This window comes from Vigna umbellata, chromosome 4 (assembly GCF_029865625.1).
Source record: "Vigna umbellata cultivar VRB3 chromosome 4, Vumbellata_1.0, whole genome shotgun sequence".
Lineage (NCBI taxonomy): Eukaryota > Viridiplantae > Streptophyta > Magnoliopsida > Fabales > Fabaceae > Vigna > Vigna umbellata.
In genome coordinates this window covers 1,515,772-1,531,926 of record NC_142168.1, presented here as the reverse complement: position 1 = coordinate 1,531,926, position 16,155 = coordinate 1,515,772, and the positions used below count along the sequence as shown (strand labels likewise).

General features: G+C 34.0%; 1 long non-coding RNA gene and 1 pseudogene across 1 annotated transcript; both read right to left on the bottom strand.

The window, feature by feature from the left end:
* Positions 1 to 1,553: 1,553 nt before the first annotated feature.
* On the bottom strand, positions 1,554 to 2,174 carry LOC148198927 (calmodulin-like protein 2; annotated as a pseudogene).
* Positions 2,175 to 15,020: 12,846 nt separating this feature from the next.
* Positions 15,021 to 15,771, bottom strand: LOC148198926 (uncharacterized). Its single transcript, XR_015785499.1, has 2 exons — positions 15,539 to 15,771; positions 15,021 to 15,465 (listed from the first exon to the last, which is right to left on the bottom strand). It is a non-coding gene; the product is annotated as an uncharacterized LOC148198926 (long non-coding RNA).
* Between the last annotated feature and the right edge of the window lie 384 nt (positions 15,772 to 16,155).

The following is a 16,155-nucleotide window of genomic DNA, read 5'->3' as shown; positions in this document are numbered from 1 at the left end:
TTACATAGCTATACTTTTTACAAAATTTTAAAATATTTTGTAATATTTTTTATATAATTTATTAAAACCTTTATATACTAGATATTTCATATTTTCTAGATAAAAAAATTTCACTTTATGATTGTCATTTTGTATAATGTTATCATCTACATGGAAAAACAACATCATCTTAATATATATTTTTGGCTATTTTAAAATTTATTAAATTTAAAAAAAAACACCAAAAGCTTGTGTAGCATATTTTATCAAATTTGAGGTAAATTTGTGTCTTAATTTCTACTTTTACTAAACATAAATAGTTTTAAATATCTTATATAAAATACCTCTATATTATATTAGTGTTTAGATTTGGGATGACAAATAGGATCATGTTCGGTGGACCAACCTCTTAGCTCGGCCAAAAAAGTGAACGGGGACAACATTTTCAACATAAGAGCTCAAATCAATCTGGCCCACCAAACCTGATAGTTTGAGAGGCTAGTCCTAGGGGTTAGTTGGTAAGCTTGTTAGTCCGGCTTCATTAAAAAAAAAATAAAACTCATGTCACAAAACTTCATATTAACACAGTTTAATAGTTCAACCAAGGCTTAATACAACTCGACTAAGATCTGAAATAGCCCGCATGACAATTTGTCATCAGCCCATGTAAACTATCAAAAAATTTAACTTGTTTTCATATGATATTAGACTTTCGATGATAGAAAAAAATAGGTGGACAACAACATACTAAATCGGGTTATAAAATTCAACTTGTTTCTAATTGACAAACCTGTCTAATTCAATCCGTTGTTGGCAACCAATGTCGAATAAGACTTAAACAAAAAGTTTTAACGCACCTCATCCCTTATATCACGAAGAAAGTAACGAAGAGTTTTTATCCGACACCTCATTTGTGAGAAAAATATTACTTTTATATTTACTTTTATATATATAAGCCTCGATATAAAGCCGCAAAAATATTTTAAAGTTAAAAAAAAAGAGATAAAAATAACTATGTGATGTATATATGAGCACTTTATAATAACAATTAGAAAGCTATTACTCATAACTAAGCGTGTAGGAAATGGTGTTATGAACGCGTTATGACTGGTGAATAGGTCATTGACGATACCAAGCCAAATAAATTGTACCATACAAAAATACCATACTTGATGTTAGAACATCAGAGTTTCAACTTCCTAACATGTATATTAAAATTTGTATTAGACAAATCGGGAAAAATTAATTCTAAATAAAATAGCTATGAAAGCACCAATAAGTCTAAATTATATTTAAAATTTGTTTCTTGGCAGTTTTGAATCGGCCTAATATTATAACATTTAGATCACTAATAGTAATCGAAACAAAATGGAACATATACAACAATATTCAATGAAGTATATACTATTATTTTTCTCATTTTTATTATTGTGTTAGATCCAATCCAATGTAGCAGTGATTCATGTGCAAAACACCTGGCATCATGGGATTAAGCAAACGAAAATGTTAATGTTGTATGCATATATATAGTAAAATAGAAGAAACAGAAGTGAATGTATTATAGAATCGAAAGATAGATTAAACAAAAGCTGAAATAAATCAATTAATTAATATACAATTGGGTGCTGAATAATTATTCCAAAAATTAATGATTTTTTTTTTTTTTGTGATTAACTGCTACCCCATCATCATGAATTCAAACTCAGCAAAATCAACCTTGCCATCGAAGTTCAAATCTGCAACCTTGACCATCTTTTCAATGGCATTCATATCCCAACCCTTATCCAAACCCAAGCAATGAAGCACCCTCTTCAACTCCATTGCATCTATGTACCCATCTCCGTCTTCATCAAAGATTTTGAAAGCTTCATGCAGCAACTCACTGCGCTTTGACATGTCTTCCAACTCACCAAGAACCTCTTCCACAGGCACTTCATCGTCCATCAACTCACCCAGCTCAAACCCTGTCGTCGAACCCAAACCAAGCTTCTCCACAACTTCCCTTGCACTCTCCTTCTTTATCCTTCCATTGCTTTCCATGCCAAAAACTGTTACAAGGGCACCCACCATCTTCTCATCAAGCTTCACCATCCTCTCACCTTTGCATGCATGCTCACTCACCGACCTCTCTGGGAGCTTTTAAATGTTTGTAAAAAGTCCCCAATGAACCTGGAGCACACTTCTGCTATCCCCATTTCACTCAATACACTTACCACCAACACACTATTTTACACTACGTTATGATTTTTCAAGTTTGCCACATACCTTAACCTTTTCTTATCACCCTCTTTTATAGTTACACCCATCACATTACACCCTTCTTTCAATACCAAATCACTCAAATGCCATTGTATGCTGCAAATCATCTATTATATTATAACACTAATCATTCAATGCCATTATAGAGTTCCGATGCAGCTGGCATGCAAATTGATTGCACCAAGGGGATAATATATATATATATATATATATATATATATATATATATATATATATATATATATATATATATATTATATATATATATCATCAGTAAACTTTTCATGTCTTCGATACAGTGAACCAAAATTTAGAATATATGAAAACAGTAGTTGAAACTAAGATATATTTTGTATGCGTCTTAAGTTAACTTAGTTTTATAGTGTTGTTATATTTCTTACTCCACTTATATATAGGTAAGCTTCTTGGAGACACACTTTCCACAAAGCTATAAGTTAATTGGTGTGATTTTCTTCTACCTAATTGATAAAGATAACGCATTTTCCTTTAATATATACCATTTGCTTCACGTTCACTTGAGTTTATTAATTAATTGACCTACTTTTTTAATGCATGGAGTTATAACTAGTTTTAGACTAATATGCATGATTAAAAAGAGAGATGTAATAATGATAAACAATTAAAAGAGGTAGAAAAATGTTAACCACAACGATAATTTAGAAGAAAAAAAAGTGTAAATTTAAAATATATATATTGCCACAAATCAAATTAATTATTTTTTACAGTGGCTAATTAAATATTATATTTTTTTTTCTCGAAAAATGAGTAGTTCTTGTTGTCATGTGAAACAGTAGTAGAAAAAATAAATCTTAATACAAAATCCACTTGATTGGTTAAGCTTCCGTCCCGTTAGACAGTACCTTCCTTGAAGAAACACTCGGATTAATTAATGTTTTGCAATTCTCCGTAATATAATTTATAATATTAAGTCAAGATCGAACCAAACTTTTGAAAAAGATACTTTGGTATACTTAATGTAATTATGTGCCGAAACCGCGTTTTGTTGCTGTACAGATTAATTTTAAATTTAATTTTCAATATATGTATGTTGCCCTCTTCCTTCATGAATTGTGTAACCCTGTCACGTGGACTATTTTTATTTTGTTCACCATTCTTGTTTCAATATTTGGTACTTAAAAAAATGCTTGTTAGCTTAATAATGTGATGTTCGGTTCCGAAATGCATTAGGCATAATTAACTACTGTTGTGCCAAAGATAAACTATAACGAAACCTAACTTATTTAAAAGTCGTAAAATTATAATTTAATTAGTATTATAAAAACAAAAGAGGAATGAAGATAAAAACAAATTACAAACTAACATTTCAAATAATGTCTCAAATAAACGTTATAACTTCTTTAGGTATTATTTATAAGTTCGAACAAGGTTTTTAACTGTTAAAAAAATAAATAAATAATATATTGCCAAATATAACCTTAAATCATCTCAAGTCATTTTGATTTTTTTTTACTATCCTTTGTATGCTTCTTATTAATGGTAAACTAAATTAACTGAATTACAATGTTAAAAACTAATAAAAAATAGTTAGACTAAAGTAAACTGAATTAAAAATTAATTCAGACAAAAACTATTTTTTATTTGATAAAACTACATTAAATTACACTCAACTATTTTTTGTTTTATCAAATTTTTTTTTCAATTATTTTATAAGAAGCTTAATTTTCTATCATTGGGTGTTGTATAGCTAAAATTGCTATAAGGAGTACTACCTAAAATCAATACAACAAGTTTTATAACAAAAGGAATGAAAATGTGAAATGAATAGTAAAATATAAAAAAATGCAAATAGGTATAATAAATTCTTTAATGAAAATACTATTAGTGCTAAAAGCTTTCATGAAATCACATCTACCAATCAATCTAAAAGCTACAAAGAAACTAGATCCATGAGTTAACTTATTTAGGATATGATGCTATTGAAGAGAAAGAAAAAACATAAAAGTTACGGTTGTAATTAACTTATAAAAGTTCCGTTTTTTAAAAATTATACTATAAGATAATACAATTCAATTTTTATTATAATAGTTAAATTTTTTATAATATTATATAATATAGTTAACTATGGTTTAATATAATTAGATTAATTTTGACCAATCTTATGAAAGCTTTCCTGAAAAGAAAAACATTCAGGTTACCAGAACTAGTTTCTTTCAATGTAATTTTTGTAAAAACAGAATTAAAAGAATAAGATGAGGTCCAAAAATTAAACAGATGGTGTATATAGTATTTTTGGCAGCATATCCAAAGTAGAATGGGCCAATGTGAACATATACTATGTTTTAAATTTGGGTTTTATTCCTTCCACCACCACACACCATGCTTCCTCCACCTCCCCAAATTTTTTTAATTCCAATTCTATCTTTATTTCCTCATCTTGGTACGTTCTCTCGAGCGCTATAGTTTGATGTCCGGGACTATCAATTATTTTAAAGGGAAAATTACTCGGAACCCCTTCCTTTGCGTTGTGATCGTCAGTTTCCTGGCCGCATTCGATTTCAGATTCGATGACTCGGAGAAGGTTCTCATCGGAGGTTGGTTTCTTCCGGGCAGCTGTAGAAGAAAAGTGAAACTTTGGAACAAACGAATCCTTGTGGTGGTTGATGGCAGAGAAAATTAAGGTGCGGTAACCCAGGTGGTTATTCTTCGTCAATTGACCCGCCACCGCAAGGGCCCTCACAAAAGAACTTGACTTGCAAAGAATTGAGTCGAACGCCATAGCCAAACACGAAAGAGGCCTGTTGTTAGACACGTTATGACACCACGACGAAAACCTAGAAATCAATCGAGCCAAAACGCTGAAAACGGAAAACGTGAGCAAGGTCAAAGCCGCCGAAGTTTCAAGGAAATGCAAGGTGGAACGGCGGCAGGAAACTGTTGCAACATAATTCAAGCTCATTTGTGCACGTAAGTAGCTGAATAAATATCAGAGAAAATTAGCTTACTGTGTTGGAAGACTTCGTTACTGTTGCTGGTTTTTCGGCTAGTTGTTAGGAGCAATTTTAGTTTCTGTTTTTAAGTTATGTTTAACACCACTAACGTAGGATTGTTAGACGTGGTTAGTGGAGAGTGTTAGTCAAGTTTCATTTATATTTAAATATTGTATTGTTTAGCATTTAGAAAAATAAGAAGACAGTTAAACTCTCTCTCTATTCTGTCATCAAGATTTTTGTGATCTTCTTCATCTGGAATTTAAACATTTGGTTTCAGAGCTACTATATCCGGGTTCATATCCAGGGAATTGTTGGGTGAGGGTAAACACGGGTTAGAGCGTGAAAAGGTTGTTCATAATGCAGAACAACGGATCAGGAATCGCCAGTTCACAATTGCCTATTTTTAAAGGCATAAATTATCAGTTCTGGAGCTTGAAAATGAAAACATTATTCAAGTCTCAAGAACTGTGGGGTTTAGTTGAAGAAGGATTTGAAGATGCTCAACCTCCAGAACCTGATCAGCAGTTGAGAGAGAAGAGAAAGAAAGATTCCAAGGCATTGTTTATGATACAACAGGCCTTGGATGATGAAATCTTTCCCAGAATTGCCTCAGCAACCACATCTAAGATGGCGTGGGATACTCTAAAGCAAGAGTATCTAGGTGATAAGAAGGTGATTACAGTGAGGCTGCAATCACTAAGGAGAGAGTTTGAAACAGCTCTAATGACGGACAAAGAATCTGTCCAAGAATACTTGTCACGTGTATCCACTGTGGTACAACAAATGCGGTCATATGGAGAAACAATGACCAATGAGCATGTGGTTGGAAAAGTTCTAAGAAGTCTTACAAGCAAATATGATCATGTTGTAGCGGCTATTGAAGAGTCAAAGGACATGGCTGATTACACCTTTGATGAACTCATGGGATCCTTGCAAGCTCATGAGGAGAGGCTCAATAGAAATGGTGAGAAGAAGGAAGAGAAGGCATTCCATGTGAAAGGAGAATCCTTAAACAAGGAAAAAACAGGGCAATTCAGTGGAAGAGGTAGAGGAAGAGCTGGCTCAAGAGGAAGGGGCCGTGGAAGAGGACAGAATAAGGAAGGAAAAGAACAATCATATAAGGGTCCACTTAAATGTTACTATTGCAAGAAGCCAGGCCACAAAGAAGCTAGCTGTTGGAAGAAGGAGGAGGATGAACAAAAGGAACAAAAGGGTGATCAAAAATCCAATTTTGTGGAGAATGAGCAAAAGTTGTTCTTAGCACAAAGTGCAGCTGGAAATGATGCAGGAGGTGGCGTGTGGTATGTTGACAGTGGGTGCTCCAACCATATGTCAAGTGCCAAGTCTATGTTCAGAGAGCTGAATGAATCTTTAAAGAGCAAGGTGAGGCTTGGAGATGGAAAACAACTTGAAGTGGAAGGAAGAGGCACGATTAAAATCAAAACTGAGCAAGGAAACACTAAGCTCTTATATGATGTGCAGTATGTGCCAAATTTGGCTCACAATTTGCTGAGTGTGGGTCAATTACTCAATTCTGGACATTCAGTACTGTTTGATAATGATTTCTGTTTGATCTGTGATAAGAAATCCAAAGAAGTTGTAGTAAAAATTATTATGGGGAGAAATAGAATGTTTCCTCTTGATTTATCTAGAAATGTGAGCAAAGCATTGACAGTTAAAGAAGATAATGATGCCAAGCTGTGGCATTTGAGGTATGGTCATTTGAATGTGCAAGGACTGAAGCTTCTGAGTTCCAAAGACATGGTGCATGGACTGCCTAAAATTGGTGAGCTTGAGTTGTGTGAAGGATGCTTATATGGAAAGCAGTCAAAAGGACCATTTCCTAGTGGCAGAGCTTGGAGAGCAAGTGAAAATTTGGAGCTACTGCATGCTGATCTCTGTGGACCAATGCAGACAGTTTCTCTTGGTGGAAGTAAGTATTTCTTGCTTATAACTGATGACTACAGTAGAATGAGTTGGGTCTACTTTCTAAAGGCTAAGTCTGAAGCCTTTGAAAAATTTAAAATTTTTAAGGCTATGGTTGAGAAACAATCTGGTTTATGTGTGAAAGCCTTAAGAACAGATCGTGGAGGTGAATTTTTGTCAAATGAATTCATCACATTTTGTGAGGAGCAAGGAATAAGAAGAGAATTGACTGCACCATATACTTCAGAGCAAAACGGAGTAGTTGAGAGAAAGAACAGGACAGTAGTAGAGATGGCAAGAAGCATGCTCAAAGCTAAAGGTGTACCAAACAACTTGTGGTGTGAAGCTGTAGCTACTGCAGTGTACATCCTCAATATCTCTCCTACAAAGGCAGTCATGAATATGACACCATTTGAAGCATGGAGAGGAAAAAAACCATCTGTAAGTCATTTAAAAGTTTTCGGTTGTACAGCTTATGCTTTGGTTGATTTGAGATCTAAACTAGATGATAAATCTTTGAAATGTGTATTCATTGGCTATTCTACTCAATCCAAAGCATATAGACTGTATAACCCTCTTACTAGCAAGGTTATGGTCAGTAGGAACGTTGTGTTTAATGAGAATGCAGGCTGGAATTGGGAGCAAAGAGAAAGTTGTGACAGTACTCAGCAGAAAACAGTAGGGACTGATGGTTCAGGGGTGGACTTAATTGTGCCAACAAATGATCAGCAGTCTCCAAGTCCTCCTACAACACCATCATCTTCAAATCACAACTCATCATCTTCTTCACGTTCTTCATCATCAAGTTCATCGAATAATTCTACACCAAGAAGATACAGGACTCTTGTTGACTTGTATGAAAACTGCGACTTTGCACTGATGGCAGCAGATCCAACCAGTTTTGATGAAGCTAAAGATGATGTTGAATGGCAAGATGCAATGAAGGAGGAAATCAAGTCCATTCAAAAGAATGAGACTTGGAAATTGGTTTATCTTCCTGAAGAGAAGAATGTTATTGGACTTAAATGGGTATTCAGAACTAAGTTAAATTCAGATGGGAGTATTCAGAAGCACAAAGCCAGGTTGGTGGCAAAAGGATATGCACAACAAGAAGGAATTGATTTTGAGGAGACATTTTCACCAGTGGCAAGATTTGAAACTATAAGAGTGATGTTAGCTTTGGCTGCCCAATGGAAATTAGATGTGTTTCAACTGGATGTAAAATCTGCATTTCTCAATGGAGACTTACAAGAAGAAGTTTTTGTTGAGCAACCACTCGGCTTTGTCAAAGATGGTGAAGAAGGCAAGGTTTACAAGCTGCAAAAGGCACTTTATGGACTGAAACAGGCTCCAAGAGCCTGGTACACCAAGATTGACTCATTCTTTCGTCAAAATCAGTTTGAGAGAAGTGAGAATGAGCCAACTCTATATGTAAAAAAGGAAGGCTTGAATGGATTCATTGTTGTCTGTCTTTATGTGGACGACATCATCTACTTTAGCTCCTCTCAGAAGCTGCTAAATGAGTTTAAAGCATCAATGATGAAGCAATTTGAGATGACAGACTTGGGACTACTTCAGTATTTCTTGGGACTAGAAGTAAAGCAAGGAGAAGATGGAATATTTCTATGTCAGAGGAAGTATGCAGAGGATTTGCTAAAGAAATTTTCAATGGAAAAATGTGAAACTGTCAAAACTCCTATGAATTCTAATGAGAAGCTGCAAAAAGAGGATGGCACAGGAAAAGCCGATGAAAAGCTGTTCAGAAGTCTTGTAGGAGGTCTGAATTATCTCACTCACACACGTCCTGACATTGCTCAAAGTGTAAGTGTGGTATCAAGATACATGCATTCTCCAACAAAGCAACAATTAGGTGCAGCAAAAAGGATTCTGAAGTATGTTGCAGGATCAACTTGTTATGGAATCTTGTATGAACATGTCAGTGAGTTCAAGTTAGTTGGCTACACAGATAGTGACTGGGCAGGCAGTTTGGATGACAGGAAAAGTACATCTGGGTCAGTTTTCAGTTTTGGCTCAGGAGCTATTACTTGGAGCTCAAAGAAGCAGGATACTGTGGCTTTGTCATCATCTGAAGCAGAATATGTAGCTGCTGGTGCAGCAGCAAGACAAGCTGTTTGGCTTAGAAAGTTGTTAAAAGATTTATGTTGTGAGCAGGAAGGAGCAACTGAGATATGGTGTGATAACAGGTCTGCAATTGCTATGACAAGAAACCCAGCGTTTCACGCAAGAACCAAGCATATTGAAGTACAACATCACTTCATAAGGAAGCTTACGTCAGAGGAAACAATTGCTCTAAGATTCTGCAGCACGAACGTCCAAAATGCAGATCTGTTTACCAAGGCTTTAGCTCAAGCCAAACATCAGTTCTTTATGGAGAAAATTGGTATGTATGAGTTTGAATTAAGGGGAGGTGTTGCAACATAATTCAAGCTCATTTGTGCACGTAAGTAGCTGAATAAATATCAGAGAAAATTAGCTTACTGTGTTGGAAGACTTCGTTACTGTTGCTGGTTTTTCGGCTAGTTGTTAGGAGCAATTTTAGTTTCTGTTTTTAAGTTATGTTTAACACCACTAACGTAGGATTGTTAGACGTGGTTAGTGGAGAGTGTTAGTCAAGTTTCATTTATATTTAAATATTGTATTGTTTAGCATTTAGAAAAATAAGAAGACAGTTAAACTCTCTCTCTATTCTGTCATCAAGATTTTTGTGATCTTCTTCATCTGGAATTTAAACAGAAACTACGAGTCTGCGGTTGTGGTCGAGAGTAAGGAGGGTTTGCAAATCGAGGTAAGCGTCTCTTCCGGAAAGTATGAATCAGCGAATGTTAGATTGGAAAGCGGTCAGAGGAGTGAGGTCGATGACAGCTTCGAACTTGTGTTCGGATGAGGAAGAGGTGGAGGTGGTGGCGGGGAGGAAATGGCGTCTGCGGCTGTGGCAGCGGAAGGAGGAATAGACGACGGTGAGTCGGCAGAGGCGACGACATGGGTAGGGTGGAGGGAAATGGGAGGGAAGAGTACAAGTGCTGACAGAAAACATATAGCTACTTTGTTTTTTCTTAACACAACAAAACAACTCTTCCACCTCCCTCTTCTTAAACGTACGTCAACATCAGTCACGTCTTGATTCTTAAACAAAGGTCAAACATTTGAACACGAATATCGAGATTCATTTGTCTTTTAACGGATATTCGTTTATAAATATTGACATCCGTTACTCAAGGATAAAAAGGGAATGAAGAGTTATTCAAGGATAAAAAAGGAATAAGGAGATAAAGGAATAAGGAGATAGTGTGGTGGTGAAGAGAGTACCACCCTTTAAATTTAACTGAACGAGTTAAGTCTAACCGTTTTTATTTCCAATACATTAAGATAACAACTTGTTTCGGTAACATGACTAATGGTTTTGGTTTATACTCTATACTTTATAAATATTTATTTTAGATTTATAATAAACTCTTTTAATAATTAAATCGTGTTTCTAACAAAGTTACTCGTAAATAGAAAAGCATAGACTATTAAGAAAATCAAGTGTAAAGATTAAAAAAATAATAAAGATGATATGTTGAAATGTTTGAAGAAAATAATATTTAGTTAATCATGGGACTATCTTGAGATTATCATTATTATGAGTTGGACTGTATAGGTGAAATGATTAAATATAATAATTATTTAGACAAATTTTGGTGACTTAATCCACTTACCCAAGCTATCAACCTAGTAGGTTAAATCGTGTTCTGCCCCTAATTCACTATTTTATAATTTGAAAAAAAAAGATATTAAGTATTTTAGACTTAATATTTTTCGTTTGTAATTATTTTTAATTTTTTTTATCATTAATGCTATGTTATAACACATTATAGTAAAAAAGTATTTAAAAATCAAATTTAAGACATATTATTCACATGTTTTAGGATATTTAATTAATTTTGCCCAATTGATTTAGTTCTAAAAAATAATTGATAAGTTATATGAATTCCTTGAAAAATTCTGTAATATTTAAATATTCTTTAAAACAAATATTTAATGAAACTTTAAATATTTAATTATGTTTCGGTTAATGACTTGTTCAACCGAGAATTCAATGTTTTTATCAGCTATGTTTGGTGAAATTAACTTCTCCATGATATTTTTTTAATTACTAAAATATGGGGCCCGTGCTCTACAGGCTGAAACTGTACGTATCCTAAAACTCAAATTTAAATTTACAAAAATTCACTTTTACACCATTATTTTAAATTTAAAGGATACATGAATGTTAAATTGTATGATTTAATTACTGGACTAACAAAAAAAGGTATACCCAGTATAAAATTATCATTAATAAAATATTAAAGTTGTCATTTATATGAACCATAGGTTAAAGGTTAAAGTTGTTGTACGGGAATACTAATTAATATTTCATCTGTTGCATGTACTGTGTAAAATACAAAAAATGATAGTTTCTAATAAAGTTAAAATAACAGAAACATATCAAAAGTGTTTTCGAGTAATTCTTCATAATACTAAAAAGTAAAAAAAATAAAAAATAAAAGTATAGAAGCAATAAGAGGCATAAATGTATTGGCCTCTCCGTAATGAATTTGTGAACCAACCAAATTAGAAACAAAAATTGAGGTTAGCGTTGGCATTTAAGTAACTCAGCTACTTCCATCATTTCGCCAACCACAAACAATATTTCCATCAGTTATTATCACCACCATTGCTCCTATTAAGGTATAATTAATAAAAATATTTATATCAACTGGTGATTCACATGCTACTCTACTATATATATATTTTTATAATATTTTTTGTTGATAAAGAAAATTCACACATAATAAAATAGTTCATTGGTCGTTCATTTGGTTAACTTAAATATAAGAAAATGTTTCATACATTAAGGTTAAAGAGAGATGAAGCAAAACACCAAAAAGCTTATTGAGGNTTTCGATCAGGTGGCACCAAAACGTCCGCAACGTAGAGGGCTTCGAAACTGACCAATTCATTTCGGGTCTTAGGCTGGTAAGTTCCTGCATGCAGCCTCTTATCTGTTCTTGAACCTAGCACGTGAAATCTTTGTTGGTTGCATGTGTCTTGTGCTTTCATCTTTTTCATTTTTCCACACCATTCTAGTTCTAAGAGCCGTTTCTATCACCAATGTGGTGTTTTGTAGGATTTTGTTGAGTTCTCACAACTCGAGGTATTGTTAGGGCATTCTAGTGAGCTATGATGTTCAACTCCAAGGTAAGAGGAGCTAGGTTTTCTTAAAATTTATTTTTATGAAATGTGTAAATATGTTGATCTTTGTGTGACCATGTTGTTTGGGTTGAAATTATGTTTTTGAGATTTTTCGTATGAACTGAATTGTATGCTGGAAATTTGTGACTGTGGATTTGGTTGGGCTGAGGTGATATTTGAAATTTGAGATGTTTAAGGTATGGGTTCAGTTAAATGAGTGTTCAGATGGAAGGTAAGGGAATTATACACGGTGTTGAGTGAATTAATAGGGTTTTAGGTCATCTTGACAGGAAGTGAGGTAGTGATTTTGGGCACTGGAGGTCTTGTGTGTTCTTGTGCTGTTTGGATAGCTCAGATAGGTTAATTTTGACTTGTTAGGAACCTCAAACTGGTCTAAAACGAGTTACAAGTAGTAGAATTGGATTTGGGTCCTTAGGTTGTTGAGTTTGGTGTTCTATAGTAGAATTTGAGCCTAAACCACTTTAGAATTGTAGTAGGAACGTTTATGAACATCTAGACAAGTTTAACTAAGCATAAAACATGAAGTAGGGGTGTTAGAAGTTAGGGGCAAAGACTATAAATTGTAAGGGGTGTGGGGATTGCACAATTCTGCAGCATTTGCGTTCTGCAAATTATGCAGACTCGCTATGCGAATGATCCCGCATAGCGAGTCCATGCAGAGGGTGCTCTCTGTTTGAGTCATTCGTTGTGCAAGCTGATGCGTTGTGCGAATGACTGGAAGGTGCTGCTCTCTGTCTGGTGATTCGCATAGCGAATCCTGTCGCTATGTAACTGGTGATGGTCTGGAACTACTAAGATTTTAATTTGAAGGGCGAGTTTGGGCGCATAACGAGTCTTTGGGAGGGGTAGTCTCTGTCTAGGCTCTCGCATATCAACCTGGGTGCGCTATGCGAGAGGTTTGAATTCTGGTGTATGCTACGAGTCAATTCGCATAGCGAATTAAGGGGTGCGCTGTGCGAGACTCTCTTGTCCCGCCTTGCGAGTAGGATGCGCTCTGCGAATCCTTTGAGTCCAGATTTCTCTTTTGCTCTTGCTTTGGTTGAATTAAGTGTGTGGAATGATTAGAATGCATAGTATGTTGGTGGTAATATTATTATACTGAAAGTATGTGAATGTATGAGACATGTTTGGTGGTTGAATGTAACAAAGTGTGGTTATTGGACGTGATTCCATGCTCCTCAAGGAGAGGATTCATGGTGGTGCCCTTGGTATGTTTTAGAATGATTTGCATGGTAGCTAGTCTTGGGGGTTATCCTGAAACTACAATGGTCAATCATTCTCAAGTAGAGAGGATTGAATCATGTCGTGAGTAGTAGCAGGAGGTCTTAGTCTTGGGTGCTTCCAGTATGGCCCAAGGTGAGTGATAATGGACTAATCTCGTGAGTGTGGAGGGTGATACCCGTTGGCAAGCAATGGCTTTGCAAAGAAGTAGAGGCCACCACGAGTGCATGACCCGCCATAGCTCGACAATCATTCTAAGTCCAGACGAGTCAAGTGTAAAGTGTAACAATTGGTGTTGTATGGTTCATTAACTTTGAATTAAACTTGCAAGTTGTGTGTGATTGTTATAACATGATTTTTGTATATCTAGCTCACCCTTCTGCTTGTGTTTATCTGTTGTTTGTGTTGTGTTTCTGTTGCAATGATCATCCACTTGGATGTGAGCAAAGGTGGATGAGGTACCCCTGGAGAAGGCCCTGGATGGTGGTGATGCTGCAGCTTAATTTGTTTAGGAGTTTCTAGATTAAGTACTATCATTTTGAAATACTCTAATGTGTTTAAGTTTTAAAGTATGACTTCTGTTTTGGGATAACTGTAACTTTAATACTTTATTTACAGTCTTATTCTAAATGTTCTCTTATATTAAAAATGTGGACTGCTATATTATATATTTATATATAATTTGGGATGTTACAGTTAATATATTTTACGTATTTTAAACAAGTTTTTAAAATTTGGTTTTTATTTAAAATTTAATAATTATTTAATTTAGGGTTAAATATGTTTTTAGTCCCTAAACTATTGGCCGTTTCTGGTTTTCGTCCCTCTTCCAAAGTAAGGTACAATTTGGTCCTCATTCTTTAGAAAAACGTTCGTTTTAGTCCTCAAAATTTTGTTTTTAGTCCTCGTTTTAGTCCTCAAAACGTTCGTTTTTTCGACTAAAACGAACGTTTTTTAAAGATTGAGGACTAAATTGTACCTTACTTTGGAAGAGGGACGAAAACCAGAAACGGTCAATAGTTTAGGGACTAAAAACATATTTAACCCTTTAATTTATTTTAATATAATTTAATATATTTTAAATATATTAAATCAAATTTATTATTATTATTTTTATTTATTATTATTATTATCATTAATTTTGTTTTTATTATTTTATTTTTATGTTTTTAATATAATTATTATTATAATATAAATCATATTTTAATAATTATTAAAATATAAAATTATATTAATAATATTTAAATTTTAAATTAAATTAAATTATTATTAAGGTGGTGAATAGTGTTTTTAATAAGAAAGAGAAAAATGGAAAAATATTTATTAAAATTAAATTGAAAGTTTAAAAAAAGTAAAAAATGAATGACGAGATGTTAAAAGGTTAAAAATGTAATTTTTGAATACAAGGGTATAAACAGCAAATCCGACCTTAAAATAAAACAAAAGGATAAAAACAGCAAACAGAGGAGTCTAAAAAAGAAGAATAAACTGGGTAGAGGCCATACTCAGGTTTTTTAATTATTATTATGTTTTTAATTATTATATTTTTTCTTTTTTAATTACTAACAGATAAGCTTCTCCTCCTTGCTGCATAACGTACACCGCATCAGCAACATCCACAATCACACCATGGCGCTGCCTCGCCCAAACCACGACGGCTACAGCTTCAATCACCGGTGCCGGCGGCGGTCATCTTCGGCGTCCTCTTCAACGGTCACTCTGTGTTTTTCCTTTCTTCAAAACAACTAACCCTAACTCATATCCACCTTCAAACCAAACCATCATCGACCATGACCCCTTCTCCATTCGATCAGACTCGTCATCCACCAGACTCGCCGGCGGCGATCGTTTTCTGTACCACATCATTCAATTAGTCAATAAGATTCCTCAAAGTTACTGTAAATAACACAAAATTGAAATTTTACTTTTCGATGAGTAGACACTTAGCTGCACACCACGACCGGGAGAAAAACACAGTTTTTGGCTGTACCTGACACTTTTGACCTAATTACGTTCCATCCTTGACTTTCTGCTTATTGAAAAATGTTTGTTATTTGGAGATCAGCCAAAATACAGTATAGCAAGACCATGGAATCGAGACCTTGAAAAGATATATTATAAAATTATAATTTAAGAACACGTTGCATACCCATTTCCAGAATCACGTCACCACTATAAACTTATTGACTACTTTTCTTTCTTTGACTATACTGACGAAAGTTAAAATAAAAAATAACCATAAGTGACACACATTTCTTTCTTTGACTATATGACGAAAGTTTAAATGAAAAATAATGGTAAGTCACACACATTTATGTTTATTTAATACATATTATAAAAATAAAATGATTATAAAAAGGTAAATCTTTGTATTTAAAAAATAAAAGATAATATTAAATAAATATAAAAAATTTGTGTATGAAAAAAATATAATTTCTACATGTGGATTCCAACTGATTCGCTTCCTCTTACTTGACTTGGTGGGGTTACAGCACGACTCCAGTAAAACAAGGTCTTATTTTCTATTCCACTTTTTTAATAA